The sequence below is a fragment of the Gopherus flavomarginatus genome, chromosome 1 (genome assembly GCF_025201925.1).
Source record: "Gopherus flavomarginatus isolate rGopFla2 chromosome 1, rGopFla2.mat.asm, whole genome shotgun sequence".
NCBI classification, from domain to species: domain Eukaryota; kingdom Metazoa; phylum Chordata; order Testudines; family Testudinidae; genus Gopherus; species Gopherus flavomarginatus.
Window position 1 is genome coordinate 150,744,296 of NC_066617.1, and position 21,364 is coordinate 150,765,659.

Consider the following 21,364-nt stretch of genomic DNA (forward strand, 5'->3'; position numbering starts at 1 on the left):
AGACACAACCTGCAGGAACATGCCAGATGCTTCTGGGAGTGGTGCACCGTGCAGAGCGAGGGTGAGCAGGAGTCCGCTTTAGCCCCACTGTGCTACCAGTTGTAGTGGCAGGAGCCCCAAGGCCAGCTGATCTGACTTTCTGATAGAGAAGCCACAAGAGTGGTCATGCACCCCTCATGAGCAGTTCTGTGGAGTCTTTCTGGGGCTCCTGGAGTAGGCGGCAGAGAGGTGCAGCCTCACCACCAAGTCTGTTTCCCTGGAGGAGAGAGGGGGCTGCAGGGTGATATCCCATCTCTGTGCATCCAGGAACCTCTGCTCCCCTCTATGATGCTGGAGCCTCCACATTTATTTATTGGCAAATAAAATTTGCAGATTTTTAAATATTGTGCACAGAATTTTAATTTTTTTGGTGCAGAATCTCCTCAGGAGTGAAACTGACTCAGGGAACCTCCTTGGATTGTCACTGCTTGGTTAACCACTCAGTCACCACACCAATGCACAGAGAGAGTGCCAAGCCCTACTGCTATGTGAGGGTGGGGGCTGGGGTCAGGTCATACACATTCAGACTGTACGCTTCCCCAGCTACAAACCGCTGCTGATTTCCCATTTAGGACATTAGCCGTTACTGACAAGATGTGTCCGTGTTCTTTTCTTTATCTCATGCTGCTAGTTAGAAGAATCAGTATTGATTTTTTTTTTTTCAAAAATACACAGCCCCCTAAACCTGCTTTTAGCAATCAGAATAATTTAGTGTCACGTTATTTTTGCCTACCCCAGTACAAAAGAAGAGGCTTTAGTGGAGTTCCTGACTCAGAGGATGAAAATGAACATGTGTCGGGCCGCACTGCTGTGAATCGTTGTCAAGTGAAACCCATTGTTGGTATTGGTAGTGTAGACACAGCCTCAGGCTCAGTCCTGGCAAGGCGAAGTATTGCCTTTAGAGACACCCAGGGGTGGTGTGGGATTGTCCCAGGTTACTGGGTGGGGGCTCGAGCAGGTTCTGTGTTGTGTTGTTGAAAAGGATCCCCAAGATATTGAACCCTGGGCCATGTTGCTGCTGACTCCAACTGGCAGAAGGGTCACAGAGGGAAGGGGAGAAGCACCAGTGAATTTATGCAATTATTCAGTAAGGCAGAGGCTTGGCATGAAGGAACTAGCTGTGCAAGCACCCTTGGCAGAGAGGGGGATCTGTGATGTCCTTGGCACTGGAGATACAGCCCAGGGATGGGGCAGTAAATGGAGCGGGGCAGATTTATGAGTTGGGAACCCCTCTCCCCGGGTATTTCCCCTGCAGGCCTGTTTCAGTGTCACTCTTTGCTCTTTCCCTGTGTAACCCAGTGGTTCTCAAACTTTTGGAACTGGTGACCCCTTGCACAAATCAAGGTGCTGAGAGTGACCCCCCCAATTAATTCAAAACAGATTTTTTTTCATATTTAACGTTATTTTAAATGCTTAATTTATAACCCAATTCTTTAAAATAAGTTTAACTTTTCTCACTTTTAAATTAAGCCTAAAATACACTTTGATTGAATTATTGTTATAAGCAGAAAAGGGTTTTTTAAATAGTTACTGTTTAATACTGGGGGTGTGAGGACATTTGTCAATATCACTTTTCACAGCAGACTTTGCTCCATTGTCACCCTCACTTCTGCTGCCTGCAGAGCTGGGTGGTTTGTGAACCCCACATAATAACCTCACCCTCCCCCCACAAGAGGCAGTAACCCCCAGTCTGAGAACTCCTGGGCTGCCCCTTCCCCTCTGGCTGGGACACTTGACCCCCGTTCCATTCCCAGGGGGCACATGCTCTCCTGGAGCTGAATCGGCTGCTCCTGAGGCGAGCCAGAGCCGGAGGGGGAGAGGGGGTTGTCAATGGGGCCAGCAGCGCTGAAAGCCACAGATGCAGGGGGGCAGAGATGGGGCCGCTTGTGGAGAGTCACTACCCTGCCCACCCACAGCCCTCCTCTCCCCTCCCCCACTCCCCCCATCCCCTGGGGCCTTCCTTAATTCAGACAGTCCCTTTCCTGTCATATCCCCAGCACATCAGTGATTGCGATAGCAGGGCCAGGTTTTCTTTGGGGCACTGAGCTTCACCAGGGGTTGGTGGCTCCTTTCTTTCCTCACCCTGGAGTAAACTCAGCTTTTTATTCCATCCTTGATGTTTCATGGAATAACAACAGCAGCATCAGGGCCGGTGCAAGAATATTTTGCGCCCTAGGCAAAAATTCCATCTTGCGCCCCCTGCCCCCCCCAAATCACATACATTATGCGCAATACACAGTCACAGAGTAACATGTTATAATTTAGAATTTATGTTTCCGCGCTTTAAGTTTAGCAAATTTAGAAACAAGTTCCTCCAAGTCAATGCTGTGAGCAATGTCATGTTCTATTGACAAGGTAGATAGCCCAACAAGTCTTTGTTGCAACATTGATGTTCACATATATGTTTTCATCAACTTGAGCTTCGAGAAGCTTTGCTCACCACTGGTCACAGAAACTGGGAGTCAAGAGGATGCAAAGAGCAATAACTGTGTTAGGGACACTATCTGTCAGCTTATTTTCCCATATGAAGTTCAATACAACTTGCAGTGATGAACTCCTTTGGACTCATCTTGCAATAGTTTGCAATTCACTGCACAAGTCAAAGGCATCAATATCCTTGGATTCACCATGTTGCAAAGCTTTCTCCAGATTCAAGCAATGTTCCATAATTTGCTTTGGTGTTTTATTTTGCAAACTGTAAACATCATATATGAAGCCAAATACTGAACTAATTTGCTGCATCAATGTGAATCTTTCTTCAACCGAATGTATTGCTGTGTCAATGACTGCAAAGTAAAAGTTCACTTTGAATTTTTCTTTCAGATCATAAATAGGTTCGTCATCTGCTTCATATGTGAACTGCTTCCTCTTCTTTCTAATACGGATTGGATCTGGTTCAAAAAGTGCCGGTACATCCAACTCCTCCGCAAGTTCACCTGCATCTACCAATGTTTTCTCAAAGGCTGCGTCACTTCTGTGGCCCACAAGAAACTTCTTGGTTTCTCCAAGTTGATTAATGGCATCACATATATCAAATTCTTTTGCCTGAAGTTGTTTGCTAGCTATGTTGATCTCAAACAATATGTCATACCACAAAACAAGAGAAACAAGAAACTTGAAACTAGAAATGGCTTTTGTAAGAGCCTTTGCATCAACTCGTGATGTATTGCCAGATGATCCTGTCAGAGTATTGTCTTCATAGATGTCTACCAGAGCATCACAGATGTCACCAATGAAAACAGGATGGAAAAGCTCCCCCCGCAGAAGACCTAAGACATGATGGCTGGATACATAAACAGACACCTGTCCCTCACAGGCACTACCTCATAACATGCCAATTTTGCTCAGGACAGAATATCATAGAGGAATACTATGCATTCAGTGGTCTCTACAGTGGCCAAGCAACAGCATGACAACTAACCTAACCAGTCCATCCAACTTTTTTGACTGCTTCTTGGGCACTGGTGAGGGGTAGCGGTGCCAGACTGAGCCCGGTGATGGGTGCACTACAAATCTACAAACTGAGGCAAGGTGCTGGGCCTAGAGTCCTGCTGAGACTGCTGTCCTGCACCAAGTGGAGCACAGCCTCCATGAGGAGAGAACTCAAACAAATATCACGTTCCTTCTGCATGATTCCCCCAAGCACTTCTTCAGGCAGCTGCTATGGGGGTCACTCACAGGCTTAGGCCTGCCTGTTGCAGGCAAAACACAGCAGCAGGGCTTAAAACTCAGACAGGGCCGCCCAGAGAACTCAGGGGGCCTTGGGCAAAGCAAAATCGGAGGTCCCTTCCATAAAACATTTGCAATACAATAGTAACATGTATTAGGAAATGTAAAAAATAACTAGTGAAATACATTCAAAAATTAATTTGTAATAATTTGAAAATAAACTAAATACATTATTTAAAAACATTAAAAGCTGTAATGGTATGTATACGTTTGCAATTACATAATGGGCAGTTGCTGGGTGATTGTGATAGTTGGTACCAATGGGCTGTCGTTGCCTGGGGGTGGTGCTGTTGTTGCCCACGGCTGGGTGGGGAGCTGGGCTCTGGGTTCAGGGTTGCCCAGCTCACAGGGGCTGGGCTCAGGGATGTGGGGAGATAGGGTCAGGGGGGTGTCCAGCTCAGAGGGGCTGGGCTCAGAGCTGGGGGTCAGGGCTGTTGGGGGGATGGGGTCAGGGGGTTTCCAGCTCAGAGGGACTGGGCTCGGGGCTGGGGGTCAGGGCTGTGGGGGGGATGGGGTCGAGGGGGTTTCCAGCTCAGAGGGACTGGGCTCAGAGCTAGGGGTAAGGGCTGTGGGGGGATGAGGTCGAGGGGGTTTCCAGCTCAGAAGGACTAGGCTCGGAGCTGGGGGGTCAGGGCTGTGGGGGGGATGGGGTCAGGGGGGTGCCTGGGGGCACTGGGGCAGCTCAGCTCTGCAGGCTGCTGTTCTCTCCAGCAGTCCAGGCACAAGGGGAACAGGAGCAGGGACCAGCTAAGGACCAAGGGGGCAGGAGCACAGGCACCTGAGGCCGACCTGTGGGGAGGCACTTGCTTATCTTGCCCAGTGCATGAGCGCTAGTGTCCTCTTTCTTCCTCTGCTCCACCAGACCACTGCTGAGACTCTTTTCTTCTCCGTGCCCCTCACTGGGGCTGACGTGCAGGCTGAGCCAGGGGGCAGCCACGGCTTTCCTCCAGAAGCGAAGCCCTGGTGTTGCGCTGCTGTCACAGGGCCCCTGCCATGTGCCCTAAGCAGAGCTGTGCAGCTCTGCCCAGCCGCCGGCGCCCCCGCCGGGCAACAAGAAAAATTGCAGAGGCTGGAGCCCCTGCTCTGGGAGGGAGAGGGATTCTGAGCCTCTGCTTGCAGCTCAGGGATTCCCCTGGGTCAGCGCAGCCGCGGTCAGCCCAAACCTCTGGGCTGCCGCAGTGGCACGCTGACCCGGGGGTGCCCCTGGCTGCTGGGCTGCCGCGCCGGCGCCCTGACCCCAGGGGGCGCCATGAACTGCCGGGCTGCCTCAGTGGCTCCCTGACCTCGGGGGCGCCCTGGGCTGCTGGGCTGCCGCCCTGACCCTGGGGGCGCCCTGGGATGCCGGGCTGCCGCAGCGGCTCCCTGACCCCAGGGCCCCCCGGGTTGCTGGGCTGCCTGGCTGCCGCGGCTGCGCCCTGACCCCGGAGGCGCCCTGGGCTGCCAGGCTGCCGCGGCTGCGCGCTGACCCCGGGGGCGCCCTGACCCCAGGGGGCGCCATGGACTGCCGGGCTGCCTCAGTGGCTCCCTGACCTCGGGGGCGCCCTGGGCTGCCGGGCTGCCGCCCTGACCCTGGGGGCGCCCTGGGCTGCCGGGCTGTCGCAGCGGCTCCCTGACCCCAGGGCCCCCCGGGTTGCTGGGCTGCCTGGCTGCCGCGGCTGCGCCCTGACCCCGGGGGCGCCCTGGGCTGCCGGCTGTAGGTAGCTGCTGCCGCGGGCAGCTCAGACTGCCTCTCCAGCAGCAGCGGCTGCAACCCTTTAAAAAATTTTGGGGGGGCGCCGCTTTTTGGCGCCCTCAAATCTTGGCGCCCTAGGCAACTGTCTATTTCACCTAAATGGTTGCACCAGCCCTGAGCAGCATGAAGAAAGAGGTGGGCACAGTGGGTCTCAGGGGAGGGGCAGAGAGGTGTGGGTGGTGGGCAATGCAGGTCAGGGGAGGGGCAGAGAGGTGCGAGTAGTGGGCAGAGCAAGTCTCAGGGGAGGGGCAGAGAGGTGTGGGTGGCAGGCAGGATGGGTGTCACAGGAGGGGCAGAGTGGTGTGGGTGGTGGGCAGAGCAGGTCTCAGGGGAGGGGCAGAGAGGTACAAGCGGTGGGCTGGTCAGGGGAGGCGACAGAGAGGCATGGGTGGCAGGCAGGATGGGTGTCACAGAAGGGGCAGAGAAGTGTGGGTGGTGGGCAGAACAGGTCTCAGGGGAGGGGCAGAGAGGTGTGGGCGGCAGGCAGGATGGGTGTCACGGGAAGGGCAGAGAGGTGTGGGTGGTGGGCAGACCTTGGGGCAGAGAGTATTGAGGCACAAGCAGCAGGCAAGGAGGCCTCAGGGGAGGTGAGGAGCGAGCAAGAGGTGGACTAGCTCCTAGGGAGCTTCCAGTGCTCATGCCCAGCCTCCCCACAATGCAAGAGTCATGGGCTACCTGTTCTCTGGGTCTTCACTAACCAAGCCCCTCCCCAAGCTATGTGGATGGGAGAAGCCCTCCTGTTCACACAGGGCTATCTACACTGGGGTTAGGTTGATATAACTGTATTGCTTGGGAGGGGGTGTAAATTTTTTACACCCCTAAATAATGTAATTACACCGACCTAAGATAGCAGCATAGATCTGTGCAAAGAATCACACACACACCTTGGGAGCAAAACTTCACCTGCTCCTCTGCTTTACAGAATCCAAACACAAGCAAAGCTTGTCAGGCACCTGTGGGGGTTGGCAGACAGGCAGGTGTGGGCAGACAAGATGCTTTCAGTAGCAGTGGGCACTATGGCTTAGCTGGTTAAAGCACCTGTTTAGTAAACAGGAGATCCTGGGTTCAACTCCCAGTAGTGCCTTAGGGTGTGGCTTTTGGGGCACCTGGCATTGGCTACTGTCAGAAAACAAGATTCAGAACTAGATGGACCCAATGGTCTATCGCAGTGTGGTTATTCCTATGGTTTAAATTACACACACAGGCACTAACAATAGAGTTACTGAAAGTTTGGGTGTCAAGAGCTGATAGGTCAGTGGTTCAACCCCTCAAGGATGACTCCCTCTGTCTGGGACAGGGGCAGGTCTGGGCTCTCACACCAAATGCTTCATTGTGGCTGCCAGAATCTGTGGGCAGGTCACCTAGTTTATGCTGAGGGTTGAGATCTACTTTGTGCCCAGTGTCTGAAAATGAAAATCCTAAACCACTCTTTGAAATAACGAATGCAGCAGGATGTGTTATTGTCCCTGTCCCAAAGCAGACAAACCAATGGAGAAATGCCATGAGTCCATGGTAATACTTCACTGTAGTTTTATTATTTCCACTCGCTAAACTCCCTCCCACCCTTCTGGGCTCCTAGAGGAGGGTACTGAGCCTGAGCTGAGACATGTTCACTGCAACTTTATCCAGACCAAGCTGCATGATTCTGATTAATATGACACGAGCCAGCCATGGATGTTTCATTGCACTGGAGACATAGCCTAATGTTATGTTTACACTGTGATTAACACACCCAGGGCACCTGTCCCAAAGCCTGGGTCAGCTGACTCAGGCTTATGGGGCTAGGGATGCAAGACTATAAAATAACTATGTGGACATATGGGCTTGAGCCCAACCTCTGAGGCCCCATGAAGGGCAAAGGTTTCTGAACCCAGGCTTCAGTATGAACACAAATATCTGCACCACAGTTTTTAGCCGCTCAGCTTTACATCCAGGAGCCCAAGTCAGATGACTCAGACCAGCCATGTTGCCATCTTTATCCCAGGAGAGATAGACTCTAAGGGTACGTCTCCATTGCAATGTCAGCCCAGGTGTGGCACGCTCTGCTCAAAGCATGAGTACATACATGGAGTGCAATGTCACAGCAGGGAAAGGGTTTTACTGCGGCACCTGGGAGCAGTTGAGTTTCATGTTCAGGCTGTGGTATGAGTTCCTCCAGGTTTCTCGTAAGCACACAGGGCCCTTAGTGGGTGCTCTCGTTACAGGAATGGCCCAGATACGATAAAGTGATGGGGATTGCATTTTCATTTTTAATTTTTTGTATTTCCAGTGACATTTTTGTTTGTGATTTCATTTTGCTTTGTATAACTGTGTTTTCTCCTGGATATAATATTTAACTAAAAAAAGAATAAGGCCTCAGGGTGCCGGATGGAGGATCAGGCTGGGGCTAGGACGGCCAAGAAGAGAGTAGCAGGTTTTCTGTATTGTTTTGCACACACTTTTTCTTGAGTAGTTTCATTACTGCACTTAATTTGCTTGTGAACATGGCTAGCTCAGTTGGGAGAGGTTTCAAACTTTTAATCTAAGCATCCAGGGTTCAAGTCTCTGGCCAGGCAAATAAACACTTATGTCCTGAGAACTTCAGTAGGACTTTCTTTAACTCCAGTTTTTCCTTTTCAGCACTTGGTCTTTCCTAGGAAGGGCCCTTTACTGCCTGGGACTGAAGGTGCTACTTCCTCACCTGTCCACTGGCCTCGCAGTCTGGAGGAAGAAAGGCCTCTGGGCCTGCAGCAAAGCACTGTGTGCTGACTTTTTGAGCAAATGCAGGGCTGGCCAGAGAGACATGTTCCCACTGGGTCCTCCCTGCCAGAAAATATTGTCCCCACAGAGTCCTCCCTGCTGGAAGTCAGCAGAGGTCAAAGGCTCTGCTGCTGCTCCCATGGTGTAAGGGCCCCCACACCCCCCACTGAGGGCTTTGAATCTTGCAATCAAACTTCAAGTCTCAGTGGGATTTATAATTGAAGTTCAAACTCCCTTGGGATGCCACATAATCCTGCTGGGTCTTCCAAGGCTCGATCTTGCTTTCTCAAAGGCCATGAATGCCTATCTTTGCCCGCTAGCTGTTGTGACTTGAACACAAGTGGAGACATTTGATCCAGAAGCCTGGCCATGCCTGAAGCCCTGTAGGTAGGGATGCGAGCTCCATTTCCTCTGAGTCCTGAAGCTGGGCTGCAGCCTGGCCTAGGAGGCAGTCCTATTGGTTGACCTACTGGCCCAAAGTAATTTGAGTGGTGTTGGTGTTCCCCAGGGATGCTGAAGGGCCTGAGGGAGGGAGGCTTAATACTCCTCACTATCAGTCAGGGCGGAAGAGGAGGGCTGCAAGAGTGGGCAGGTGGATGAACTGGGCCTTCTAGCATTCAGTTGGGAACGCAAACTGGGAGAAGCAGTTGCTGATCTGTGAGGAATGGCTCAGCCAGTGGTGTAAGTGGATCTTGTCATTACTTACTAAGTTGTGATGCTCAAGACTTATCTTTTTGCTGTGGGGAATTTCCCCAGACATGTATTTTCCTCTGCTCCACGAGTGCTGCTGAGACCAAACATAATGGCCTCCCACTTCTTGTGGGGCAATAGGATGTCCCTACCTAGTTAGAAGTTTGGTTTTTCTGATGGTGACAGAGTTGGGGTTGGTCCTGGTGGGCTTTGAAGCCTTTTACGGCTCTACTTTTTTGTTTTTCAATTTTCAGTGGGTGGCTGAGCTGGAGGTCAGGTCAGGCCTGAGGGGAATGGTGGGGCAACCACAAAGAACGCAACTGACTCTTTGGATATGGTTGTATTTTTTTTTACCCCACTGGGTGCAGAACCAGGTATGGGATGGCTGATGGTGGTGGATGAGGGAGGAGATTAGGAAGCCCCCCGTGTTCTTCTACTCCCACCGTACATCCTACAGGATTTTCAGTGGGTGAGTAGGTGGAAGGTGCTTGCAGGATGGCTTCATCTGCAACAGTGGACACCCTCACAGCAGCGGCAGCCACAGCAGTGAGCCCCCCCGCCACCTTCGGCTCAGTCTGAACAGAGGTCAATATACCACTGGGTAAGACAGGCCAATTTTAGGGAGCTTCCTCTGAAGGGGAGCAACTGTCCCCAGAACTTACTGACAGGAGCTCTGAAGTATTTGCAAATGTGCACGGCCGGCATGTGCAGAGCAAAGGCTGCTCAGGGCACTGTGTCAGGCTCTGGCACCGCTTGAGACAATGGACCATCTTCAGCCACCAGGTAACCCAGGATCTAAGACAGGAATGGGGTGAGGAAGCAAGTCAAGCTGAGCAAGGCAGGCAAAAATTCATCTTGCCTTTGTGGGCGCTTGCAATGATGCCCTTTTTGTGTGCCAGGGCTCACAAAAATTTCCTGGACAGAGAAGCAGCAGGCCAAAAAAATACCATTTACATGCTGAAGTAGCTTAGTTGGGAGAGCGTTAGACTGAAAATCTAGAGGTCCTTAGTTCAATCCCAGGCTTTAGCAAGCTGTTTTGTACCTTTGTGTGCAGCAGTGGCCTGTTTTCTGGAAGCACAGCAGTGCCTTTACACACCATGAATCCCTCATTTCAGGCTCTCAAGCAAGAAAAGACAGTGTGGACTTGTACACTGAGTTGACCCACCTGACATTTCTTGCTCTTTCTCAGCAAGGGGAAGAAAAAGAAGCTCTCTTTCAAGTTGGAGTCGTAAGGATGACTTCCTGAGTGCGAGCTCCAGTCCTTTGCTCTACTAGCTGATGTATCCAAGGACTGCCAACACTTTCCCCAGGTTCTTCCATCAGTGTTCAGAATGGAGAGGGGTAACTAGTGGTGTTCCCTAAGGGTCAGTCCTAGGACCAATCCTACTCAACTTATTCATAAGTGATCTGGAGAAAGGGGTGAACAGTGAGGTGGCAAAGTTTACAGACGATACTAAACTGCTCAAGATAGTTAAGACCAATGCAGACTGTGAAGAACTTCAAAGAGATGTCACAAAACTAAGTGATTGGGCAACAAAATGGCAAATTAAATTGAATGTGGATAAATGTCAAGTAATGCACATTGGAAAAAAAATAACCCCAGCTATACATAAAATATGATGGGGCTAATTTAGCTACAACTAATCAGGAAAGAGATCTTGGAGTCATCATGGATAGTTCTCTGAAAATGTCCATGCCATGTGCAGCGTCAGTCAAAAAAGCAAACAGGATGTTTGGAATCATTAAAAAATGGATAGAGAATAAGATGGAGAATATCTTATGGCCCTTATATAAATTCACGGTACACCCACATCTTGAATACTGCGTACAGGTGTGGTCTCCTCATTTCAAAAAAGATATACTAGCATTAGAAAAGGTTCAAAGAAGGACAACTAAAATGATTAGGGTTTGGAATGGGTCTCATATGAGGAGAGATTAGAGACTAGGACTTTTCATCTTGGAAAAGAGGAGACTAAGGGGAGATATAATAAAGGTATATAAAATCATGAGTGGCATGGAGAAAGTGAATAAGGAAAAGTTATTTACTTGTTTCCATAATATAAGAACTAGGGATCACCAAATGAAATTAATGGGCAGCAGGTTTAAAACAAATAAAAGGAGGTTCTTCTTCACACAGTGCACAGTCAACCTGTTGAATTTCTTGCCTGAGGAAATTGTGAAGGCTAGGACTATAACAAGGTTTAAAAGAGAACTAGATAAATTCTTGAAGGTTAAGTCTATTAATGGCTATTAGCCAGGATAGGTAAGGAATGGTGTCCCTAGCCTCTGTTTGTCAGAGGGTGGAGATGGCTGTCAGGAGAGAGATCACTTGATCATTACCTGTTAGGCTCACTCGGTCTGGGGCACCTGGCATGGGCCACTGTTGGCAGATAGGATATGGGGCTGGATGGATCTTTGGTCTGATCCAGTACGGCCGCTCTTACGTTCTTATGAAGGGAGGGGCAGAGCACTGGGACAGAGTTTCTGCAGTGTAGTAGTTATCACATTTGCCTAATATGCAAAAGGCCCCCTGGTTCAAAACCAGGCAGAAACATGATAGTTTACTTTTCCCAGCTCCCCTGGCTGTCCAGCAAGGCACTCCTACTGCTGCCACTGGCCTGTCCTGCAGTAACCCCAACCCCTGCATGGCAGAGGGTGGTGAAATGAGCTGAGAAAAAGCCTTGGCATCAGCAGTGGAAAGCTAAAGGATCTGGGCCAGTCGCCTTGGTCTCCTCTGCCCTTGGAGGTTAGCCTGTGGAGGTCGGCTCTTCCTGCTGGCCTCCTCTGTGTGACTTGCCAAAGGAGGGAGTGAGGCAGGAATGGGGCAAAAGAGGAAAGTCAAGCTGAGGAAGGCAAGGCAGAAGCTAAGTGCCTCAGTGCGGCTAAGTGGGGTTAGTAGAGCACCACCATTCATTCTGCAAAGCCTTGGGAGGTGCGGTTGGCTGCTGGGAGGCAGAATCCTGTGTCTGCCTCTTGGCTTCCCAGGGATGGCTACTTGCAGCCCAGGAGAAGAAGGGTGGTTCTGGGTGAAAGGAAAACAAGCAAAGCTCTGGGAGGAAATTTGGGTGTGGGGTGCGGGCTCTGTCCTGGGGGAGGGGGTTGGGGTGCAGGAGGGGTGACGCTTACTCCTGGCACTGCAGCTCCCAAAATGACTGGTACATACAACCCTCCGGCAGCAGCTCCTAGGTGAGTGGGGCCAGGGGGTCTCCGTGCACTGCTGCCTGCAGGCGCTGCCCCCAGAGCTCCCATTGGCTGCAGTTCCTGGCCAATGGGAGCTGCAGAGTTGGTACTCGGGGCAAGGGCAGTGCGTGGAGACACTCCCTCCCCCCCAGGGGATGCTGAGACATGCCAGCCACTTCTGGGAGCAGCACGGATGGATGGAGGCAGAGTGGGCAGGGAGTTACTTTAGTGCTGCTGGCACATCTCTGCACACCCATTGGGGGAGGGGAGCAGAGGGCCTCCATGTGCTGCCTGGGCTATGGGCAGTGCACAGAGCTGCCTCCCCTCCCACCAGTACTGGATTTACCATGGCGCAATTGGTGCCATGGCGCTGGGCCCATGGTCCAGAGAGTCCCCAGCCTGCTCTTCTCCACCCCTTGCTGTCTTCTGTGGGGGCAGAAGTTTGATGCTGCCAGCTCCTGCTGCAGCAGGGCAGCCAGATTCCCCTCCTCTGGGTCTATTACAGGAGTGGATGGGTGGGGTTTTTTGGCCTGCAAGGTGCAGCAGGTCGGACTAGATGATCGCACTGGTCCCTTCTGACCTTAAAGCCTCTGAGTCTAAAAGGGAGAGGGAAGTAAAGGGAAAAAAAATAAAAATCAATAAAATATTGTAATAGAAGAATGACTCCAACAGCTCACTGTATAGTCCTGCCCCCTTCTTCCTCCAATGTGTGTTTAATGACCTGCTGGGATTTGAGACATTGATTCTCTCATTCCTTTGCTAAACTCATACAGTGTGACTGAAATTAAACCAATTCCCAGCAAATAAAACATCACATTCCTGTATTGGGTGGGAATTGAACCCAGACTAACAGCTTGGAAGGCAGCTATACTCACCACTGTACCACCAATGCATCTGGTGAAAGTAGCTCTCCTATGTGCCACTTATGCTTGTCAAGTGACTCACCCACCCCACCCCAAGCTAAGGAGCTGACCGGACAGGCTGGCAGCAGCCTGTTAGCTAGGAGCAAAGACAGGTTCCCAGAGTGACTGATAGATGGGGACATGGGCTCTACAACCCAACCTGAGGTAGCTCCAACCCCATCTCTACCCTCAGAGAAGGGAAATTAAAATCAATGACCATAATGGAAAATTTTACCCCAGAAGGAAGGAGACAGCTCCTTCGAAAGCACATTTTGGGTTGGGTGCTGCTACGTACACATGGCTTTGTTGCTGATGATGCCAATCCTTGGGGCTCTGCCCGGAGAAGGAACCATTCAGGCTGTCACTCAAGTGAAGAAGGGAGATGATTTTTTTTGACAGACGGCTGCCTCGTCTTAAGGGTGTTTGTCAGTCACATTCTAATCTAGTGGGTGCTTGGTACATGCAGGCAGCCCCCGCTCCGGGGTCTCTGATGAGGAAATAAAGTTTCTACACAAAAATCCCAAAGCTTTTCACTGAAAGGAGGGAAAGGAAATGGCCACAAGATGGAGCAAGGACGTAAGGAATGTAACACAACCCTGTTCTTAGGGGTAAGCCATTATTTTTTGTCAAGGTCCAAATTGTTGGTCAAGGTCCAGTCAAGATCCAGACTCCAATGTAAATAATGATTATAATAAATAACAGTAATGATGATAATAAGTAAATAAAAAGATTTTGGGGTCCATTCAAAAGTGATTTGGCCAACTGTCTGCCTCTTGATTACGCTGCATTGACTCTTGAGAGGTGATTTATCTCCACTCTCTTGGATTTGAAGAGCTGGTTAGTTTTACCCTTGGTATCCCACCAGGCTGAACATGCCATGTTATCAGTGGTGACACTACAATTGAAGGATTATATCATATTATAAAAAATAGTAAATAAAGATGTGGTCTGAACGTGAACGTTCTGTAATGAGAGGCTGGTTCCCCCAGTACAGTTCCAAATGCTCTGCTAGAAATGTCCCTGGGACCCCAACCCATCCCAGCACGAGTGAAATGAGAAACCCCCAGCTCTGCACTTTTTTGGGGGAATGGGGGAGAAATTATTCTTTGCTGCTGAGCAGGGAGTCAGGGCAGTTCTCTGGAAATCAAGGTGCCCAGACTGACTCAGCTGCTTCATTGCCCCCTGGGGGCCCTGCAGGCTCAGACCATCCCTGAGACCTGGCAGCTCCTCAGGGAGCTCTCCTGGTGCAGCTGGCAGGGTAGGAATATCCTACTCTAAGGGCCTGAGTTCAGCCATCAGGAAAGGCAGCAGCTTTGCTCCCCCCTTCTAAACAGAGCTCCAAGGCCGTGGTTCAGAGCCAGGGGTCTGGAGCCCCCTGGGAGGCAGCCAGCAGGTTTCAGGGGGAGTCCACCAAAATAAACTAGAAAGCAGGGCCGGTGTTAGACTCACTGGGGTTCAGGTCAGAAACCTGAAATCTGAGCCCTACCACCTGGGACTGAAGCCAAAGCAACTTTACTTCATGGGAGCCCCTGTGTTGTGGGGCCCTGCACAATTGCTCTGCTGGCTACCCCCTAATGACAGTCCTGGCTTTTAATCTACTGGACATGCAGAAAAACAGTTGTTGTGGCACAGGTGGGCTGTAGAGTTTTTATACCATGTTGGGCGAGGGCCTTAGAAAGAAAAAGGTTGGGAACTCTGCTCCAGGGAATCCCAGTCACACCTTGATAATAACAGAAAGGCCAGCACAAAAAATAGAGAGGAGCAATAAGATACTAAAATGACAATGGTTGGAACTCTCCATTTCTCTCAGTCTTTGGATAGATGGGCACTAACAGCTGTAGCTACAGTTGAGGAACCAGGTGATCAGACAGCTGGCTCAGACCTTCATACTAGAAACTTTCTCACATACAGGGAGATGGGTCAAAATTGGAATTGATGTCATGACTCACTTCCCAGAGGGGATCAATCTGTCTAAGGCTGTGTCTACCCTTCAAACACTGGAAATATTCTTCTGACAACCTAACACTGTCTACACCAGGGCTCAGGTCACATTAACTACTTCTCTCAATGGAGAGGACTTTTCACACCCCTGAGAGATGTGGCTCTGCCAACACAGCTTTTCAGCATAGACCAGCCTTTTGATGGCTTATTGACCAGAAAGGCAATGGTCTTCAGCCTTTTCCTTCATACTGATGGTTGATGAGTGCAGCTGTCTACCTGCTGGACACATCCTATGACAGATGTCAGGCCTTTCCTTTGCAAATTAGAGAAGAGGGGAAGTTAATGACCCTTACAGTCTAAGTGGGTAAAAACTAGACAATTTATCTCTTCAAGTAGCTTTTGTTTTAATAGAGATTGATTTTGAAACTAAGCAAAATAAGTTCTACCTGAAAACACAAAAAATTAAAATCGATACTGGGCCAATATTCTCTTATACACTCTTTCTCATGCATTCTTCCACCTCAACCATTGGAGTGAGGTTTTCTACCAGAACTCCTTACACTACAAGGGGTAAATTAAATCAAATTCACTTCTGAAGATTAGCCATCATTTCCTGCATGACTAACAAAAGAAAAAACAAGACAACTTTCAGTTTTCCAAAATAATTCAGATTATCACACAATTAGTTTCTTACTCTTTAACCAATAAGTTCACCTATAATTTCATTTTAATAGGTAACAAGAACATATTAAATGATCACAACTTCTTGTCATATATGTTAGTTTTCTTTTAATTTCCACTGCCAACAACTGAACCTTGGCTCAAGTTGTGGTTTGTCCCAACCACTTCTGTGAGTTCATATATCTCAGGATCTTCTGCCATGTGTGTTGGTGGAAGGGGTCTCCTGTGCGGGAATATTTGCATCATCAGGAAAAAATACCTTTTCACACTTTTTAATCTTTCAAAGTAGGAGAAGCTAGAGGAGAAATGATGTAACTGCATAAAACACAAGGTAAAACTGTCTGGTCTACACTAAAGACATTTATCAGTAAAAGTATATTGTGCAGCTGTGTGAAAAATCCACACAGCTGAGCAACGTAGTTACACAGCCCTAACCTCCTGTGTAGATAGCGCTACATCAGCAGGAAAGCTTCTCCTGCCTAAATAGCTGCCGCTGCTTGCGGAACCTGGACTAATCACGCTCAACTGCAGAGATCTCTCCCACTGGTTTACAGCATCTGTAATAGCCGTGCTATAGCAGCACAGCTACATTGGTGCAGCTGTGCCAAGATCAGCTTTATTATATAGCCAGAGGATCAGCCACAAAACCATGGAATCAGGACTCAACATGAGTATATCCAGAAGTCTGAAATTGGAGCCTGACACATTCATTGTCTCATTGACTATCATCATTTTTACAGCCTGAAAGTCCTTGTTACCCAATCAGGCAGCCAGTTTGGGATCCACAGGGAAGGAACGTCCTATGAAGCTCTTTCTCTTTGGATTCAAATGGTGAAGGATGATTGTTCTCAATCTAATCCTGGTACCCGCTGGAACTGTCATCAGTGACAATGCACTAGGAAGTGGAGTGGCACAAACAATTTTCCTTGGGTCATTGGTCACCATAGCTTCCTTTACTGGGGTGGAAACCACGAACTGAGTGTGGACTCTTTCAGCCCCAGTTCTTTCCAAATCCTTGGCCTTAATCCCTGAAGTGGAATCCTTTAAAAAAACACTCCAAATCTCAGCAGTGTTAGTGAGGAATGGCTTCCCGAAACATGCCCAGCTTTTCTTTAATTTGGTGGCACAGGTCCAGGCAAGGGACGGGATACAGGCCTGAATCAAAATCTCTGTTAGTTACCAGAGCTGGAGTTTCTATTAAAAAATAATTATATTTCTGCAGCTATTAGATTTACAAAACTAATTTCATTTTATACACATTTTTAGCATCCACAAAGGATAAATTCAACAAAAAACCCACTTCTATTTCCTCAACATCTGTGTCATGAAGGGCTGCATTTCCCATAATATAGGATTAGCTAGGAGAGAGCTTCTGTAGGACCCGGGTTACACATGCTGTGGGAACCAAATACATGGGCATTTTGCCTAGTTCAAAATCACTTATCATGGAATTCTCTCCCCAGATCATCTGTGACAATATTGACTTAAACAACTGAACTACACTGTGATCATATGCACTTCCTACAGTTAGTTGGGGTTCTGCTGTTGTTCACCATTTCTGAGTGGAGATTTTAAATCACTGCTGTTTCTTTGTTAGCCTGTCCACTAAATTGGAGAGTTCTCATCTGTTGACAGAACTCCACTTGAACTTTCTCCATGTCATCATGGAGGGATGGGGAAAAATCAAAGCTGAAGTGAGAAATGATTACTTTAGCAAATGGTCATTTGTCTTAAGTTCTCCAATAAATGTGAGCTACGTCCTATCGAACTGAATATGCAACTGAGTGACCAAACAGCCTTCAGGAAAGAGAGAAACCCACATCACAGAGAGAGAATACATTACAAAGAAAGTGTCAAGTTAAATTCTAGAGCAGGTTACATCTGATTATTCAGAATCGGGACAACAGATTCTCCCATCACATTGTCCTCTAATCCATTCAAACCTGCTTCCCTCATCCCTGTCTCAATAGTCAGTTAAGTTATTTACAAAATTTTTAGTATCCTAGCATTCCCATAATGAGGGAAAACCAGCCCTCTTGCCAGAAGTGGCTTTACAATAGATGGAACCTGGGATTTAAACTCCAAATAATAACATTTTATTTGGGATCCATTTGAATTCCCCTTCCAGGACTTTGACACTTTCATCTCCAGTCATAGCAACTCTGATTTAGGATTAAAGAAGTCAAAAAATCATCTTCAAGCACAGACAAAGGAGAATGCTTCATCACATGACACTTTGAGAAGTAGATGGATAGAATGTGATGAAGATAAACTCTGCATGGCTCAGACAAAAGGTAAAAGTTCTGCGGTGATGGGGAAGGAGGGAATCTCTGTGTCACCACATATTCTTCCAGTGGCACAGAGGCTGAAATTACACTTTTTTTTTTCTGCCCCTGCTCCCCTTCATTTAAATATAATTTGAAAAGATCCCAATATAACTGCTCTTCAGCACAACCCAGAGCAACATGCGAACAACTGGCAATGACACAGATTGTATCATTGGTGACTAACAATAACTTTGCAATAGGAGGAATGGAATAAATGTGATGCTCCCTGGTTCCTGATAGGAAGGGCACACTCGAATTACTCATGGGACAATGGAGTTGATAGAAAGGACAAATGGGTCAACTTCAAAACAGGGTGAACGGCAAAAGGCAAAAATGGGCCATTCATCTAGACAAGCTGAGAGATAACAGTGCTGCAAACAGTTCAAACAGCTTTAAAAGTTACTCTGTGGGAATCAGGAAAAGTATTAAAGAAAAAAAAGTATTGATAGCCCTAGAGGTGTTGATCTCCTTTGCAGATTCTCTGATGCCTAACATGAGTTGAGTGCCAAGTGAAGATTTTCCCACACTCACGGCATTCATAGGGCCTTTCCCCCGTGTGAATTCTCTGATGTTCAGAAAGGGCTGAACCGCTAATGAAGCTTTTCCCACACTCACTGCATTTATATGGTCTCTCTCCTGTGTGGATTGTCTGATGCGTAATAAGGTGCGAGCTGCGATTGAAGCTTTTCCCACACTCACTGCATTCATAGGGTCTCACACCAGTGTGGATATTCTGATGTTCAGAAAAGGCTGAGCTATGAGAGAAGTTTTTCCCACACTCACTGCATTCATAGGGCCTCTCCCCCGTGTGGATTCTGTGATGCCTAATAAGGGTCGAGCTGAGATTGAAGATTTTCCCACACTCACTGCATTCATAAGGTCTCACACCAGTGTGGATTTTCTGATGTTCAGAAAGGGCTGAGCTGGTAGTGAAGCTTTCCCCACACTCACGGCATTCATAAGGCCTCTCTCCTGTATGGATTCTCTGATGTTGAAAAAGGCCTGAAGTGTAAGTGAAGCTTTTCCCACACTCACGGCATTCATAGGGTCTCACACCGCTGTGGATTTTCTGATGTTGATAAAGGCCTGATCTGTGAATGAAGTTTTTCCCACACTCATGGCATCCATAAGGCTTCTCCCCTGTGTGGATTCTCTGATGTTCAGAAAGGGACGAGCTCTTAGTGAAGCGTTTTCCACACTCACGGCATTCATAGGGCCTCTCCCCTGTGTGGATTCTCTGATGCTTTACATGGGCTGAGTAGTCACACAAGTTTTTCCCACACTCAGTGCATGTATTTTTTCTCTTTCCCATGAGGATTTCCTGCTGGGTTGTGGTTTCCTTGAAGTCCTTCTGAGTTCCTTCACATGAAATTAAGTTACCCACTTTCTCCCCTGGATGGTTTCCATGCTCTCTTTCTGATTTGTGCTGAATCTCACAGGATTGTCCCTGATCGTGACTCCTGGTTACATTGCTTTTTGGTCTTTGCAATAATACTCTGTATTTATCCACTTGCTCAACATTTTCCTGCTGAGAATTCTGCTCCTCTTTCTCACAATCCATTGCATCACCTGCTGTGATAGAGACAGAAACCTCAAACAGGGATGGAAAGCAGGAGGCCAAACCAAAATAAGTGCTGGAGAGAGGTCAAATAAAAATCAGGAACTGAACTCCCCCAAACTCTTCCCTCAAATGTAGCAATAGGATTTTATGTTTTTATTTTATATCATTTAGAATGAAGGATAATTAATAATTATGTAGCACGTATTAAATGTACTGGTGTATGATCTGATCACATCCATCCAGCCACCCTTTTTGAGTAACAGAATGGGCCAACGGGCAGAGATACATCAGTTAGAATCTGTGTCTGGATTGATTTAAAGGTAGTAACAGACCTTTGAGGGTCACCAATTTGTTGTAGGTTTAGCATTTTAAAATAAGAAAAAGAATGCCATGGTTGTTTTCTTTTGCATTGCCCCCCCTCACCACTGGCAGTAAAGCGGAGCTGAGTGGCTTCCTCCCTGCTCCCTCCACATGGCTGCAGGCCCCTCCCTGCAGCCCCTGGGCAAGGTGGGTCTGTGTCCTGACCCAAGCACCCTTGAAGCCAATGGAAAGCTGCAGGGGCAGTGCCTGAGGGTAGCAGCACATGGAGACTCCCAGTCTGCCCTGCCTAGGAGCCCCAGGTAAGCGCTGCTCCTCCCCTCTGGCTCCCAAACCCTTTCCCAGAGCCTGCACCCCCTCCCTCCGCCCCCTCCCATCCCCAAGCTTCCTCCCAGAGCCTGCACCCCTCACCCCCACCTACACCCACCCCTTGTCCAAGCCCACAGCCTACACCCAAATTCCATTCCAGAGCCTGCACTCCCTTCCTCTGCACTCCCTCCTGTCTCTAAACTCCCTCCCAGAGCCTACACCCCCATCCCAGCCCAGAGCAGCCCCCAAACTCTGTCCCAGAGCCGGCACTCCTCACCCTCCTCCTTCACACCCAACCCGTGCCCTAGCCTGGAGCCTGCACCCAGCAGCTAAACTCCAACCCAGAGCCTGCAAACCAACCTTCTTCCCCACACACCCTCTCCAGCACCCAAACTCCCTCCCAGAGCCTGCACCCCCACCCCCAGCCCAGAGCCAGCACTGAAACTCCATCCCAGAACCTGCACCCCAGACCTCCTCTCCCAACCCAAACTCCCTTCCAGAGTCTTAGGCAGGTGGGGGCAGAGTTGCGGGGAGCAGGTTCTGAGCACCACCAAAGTTTCTACAAACCTTCCACCCCTGACCCCTGTTCGTAGAAGTGTCAGGCCATAAGGGGGAGGGTTAGAGTCCTCACTCCTACCCATCTGTCGGGGGAAAATTGCATAGGTGAATATACCCTTGATCATAGCAGGATCGAGCCCAAAGTATAGGGGGCTTAGCACTCCCCTCTCCTGTTCTGTCAGGCAGAGTTCTTTTTAGTGGGTAGAGACTTTTGTGTTTTGTAAGTCCCAGCATGGGCATGGAAAAGTTATAAAAGTAAAATAAATTCATAAAAAATATGTTCAGGCAGTATTTTCTATGTGAGATCCAACTCTGAAGGATATAGGCGTGTGGGCAAATAGTGGTAACACCTGTGTAAGAAATGTTTAAAAGGAAGCAATCCAAAGACGATACTTTGTTCAAGAGATTACTCCTTTTAAACAGATATAGGAGTTTGGGCAGTGTAGTATTTCTTGTGAATGATATAGTGATGGTTTCACAATTTTAAAAGAAATGATTAAGGAAAGGGATCAGGAAGGGTTGAGGCTGGTTGAGGAGTCCAACCTCCGTGCTAAATTGGTTGTGGAACAAAGTTTGTGTCCGTGAAAAGGGATGGTTCAGCGAGGAAAGCAGGGTCGGGCCCTGACAAGCAGGTAGGCAACAAATAAAAAAAATGGAA

At 48.7% G+C, this 21,364-nt stretch overlaps 3 non-coding genes and 1 pseudogene across 3 annotated transcripts; 2 read left to right on the plus strand and 2 right to left on the minus strand.

Annotated features, from left to right (window-relative positions):
• Window positions 1-6,510: 6,510 nt before the first annotated feature.
• Window positions 6,511-6,584, plus strand: TRNAT-AGU (transfer RNA threonine (anticodon AGU)). Its single transcript has one exon. It is a non-coding gene; the product is annotated as a tRNA-Thr (tRNA).
• Window positions 6,585-9,885: 3,301 nt separating this feature from the next.
• TRNAF-GAA (transfer RNA phenylalanine (anticodon GAA)) lies at window positions 9,886-9,958 on the plus strand. The gene has a single exon. It is a non-coding gene; the product is annotated as a tRNA-Phe (tRNA).
• Window positions 9,959-12,929: 2,971 nt separating this feature from the next.
• TRNAG-UCC (transfer RNA glycine (anticodon UCC)) lies at window positions 12,930-13,001 on the minus strand. Its single transcript has one exon. It is a non-coding gene; the product is annotated as a tRNA-Gly (tRNA).
• Window positions 13,002-18,257: 5,256 nt separating this feature from the next.
• Window positions 18,258-19,334, minus strand: LOC127043088 (putative zinc finger protein 286B; annotated as a pseudogene).
• Window positions 19,335-21,364: the final 2,030 nt, after the last annotated feature.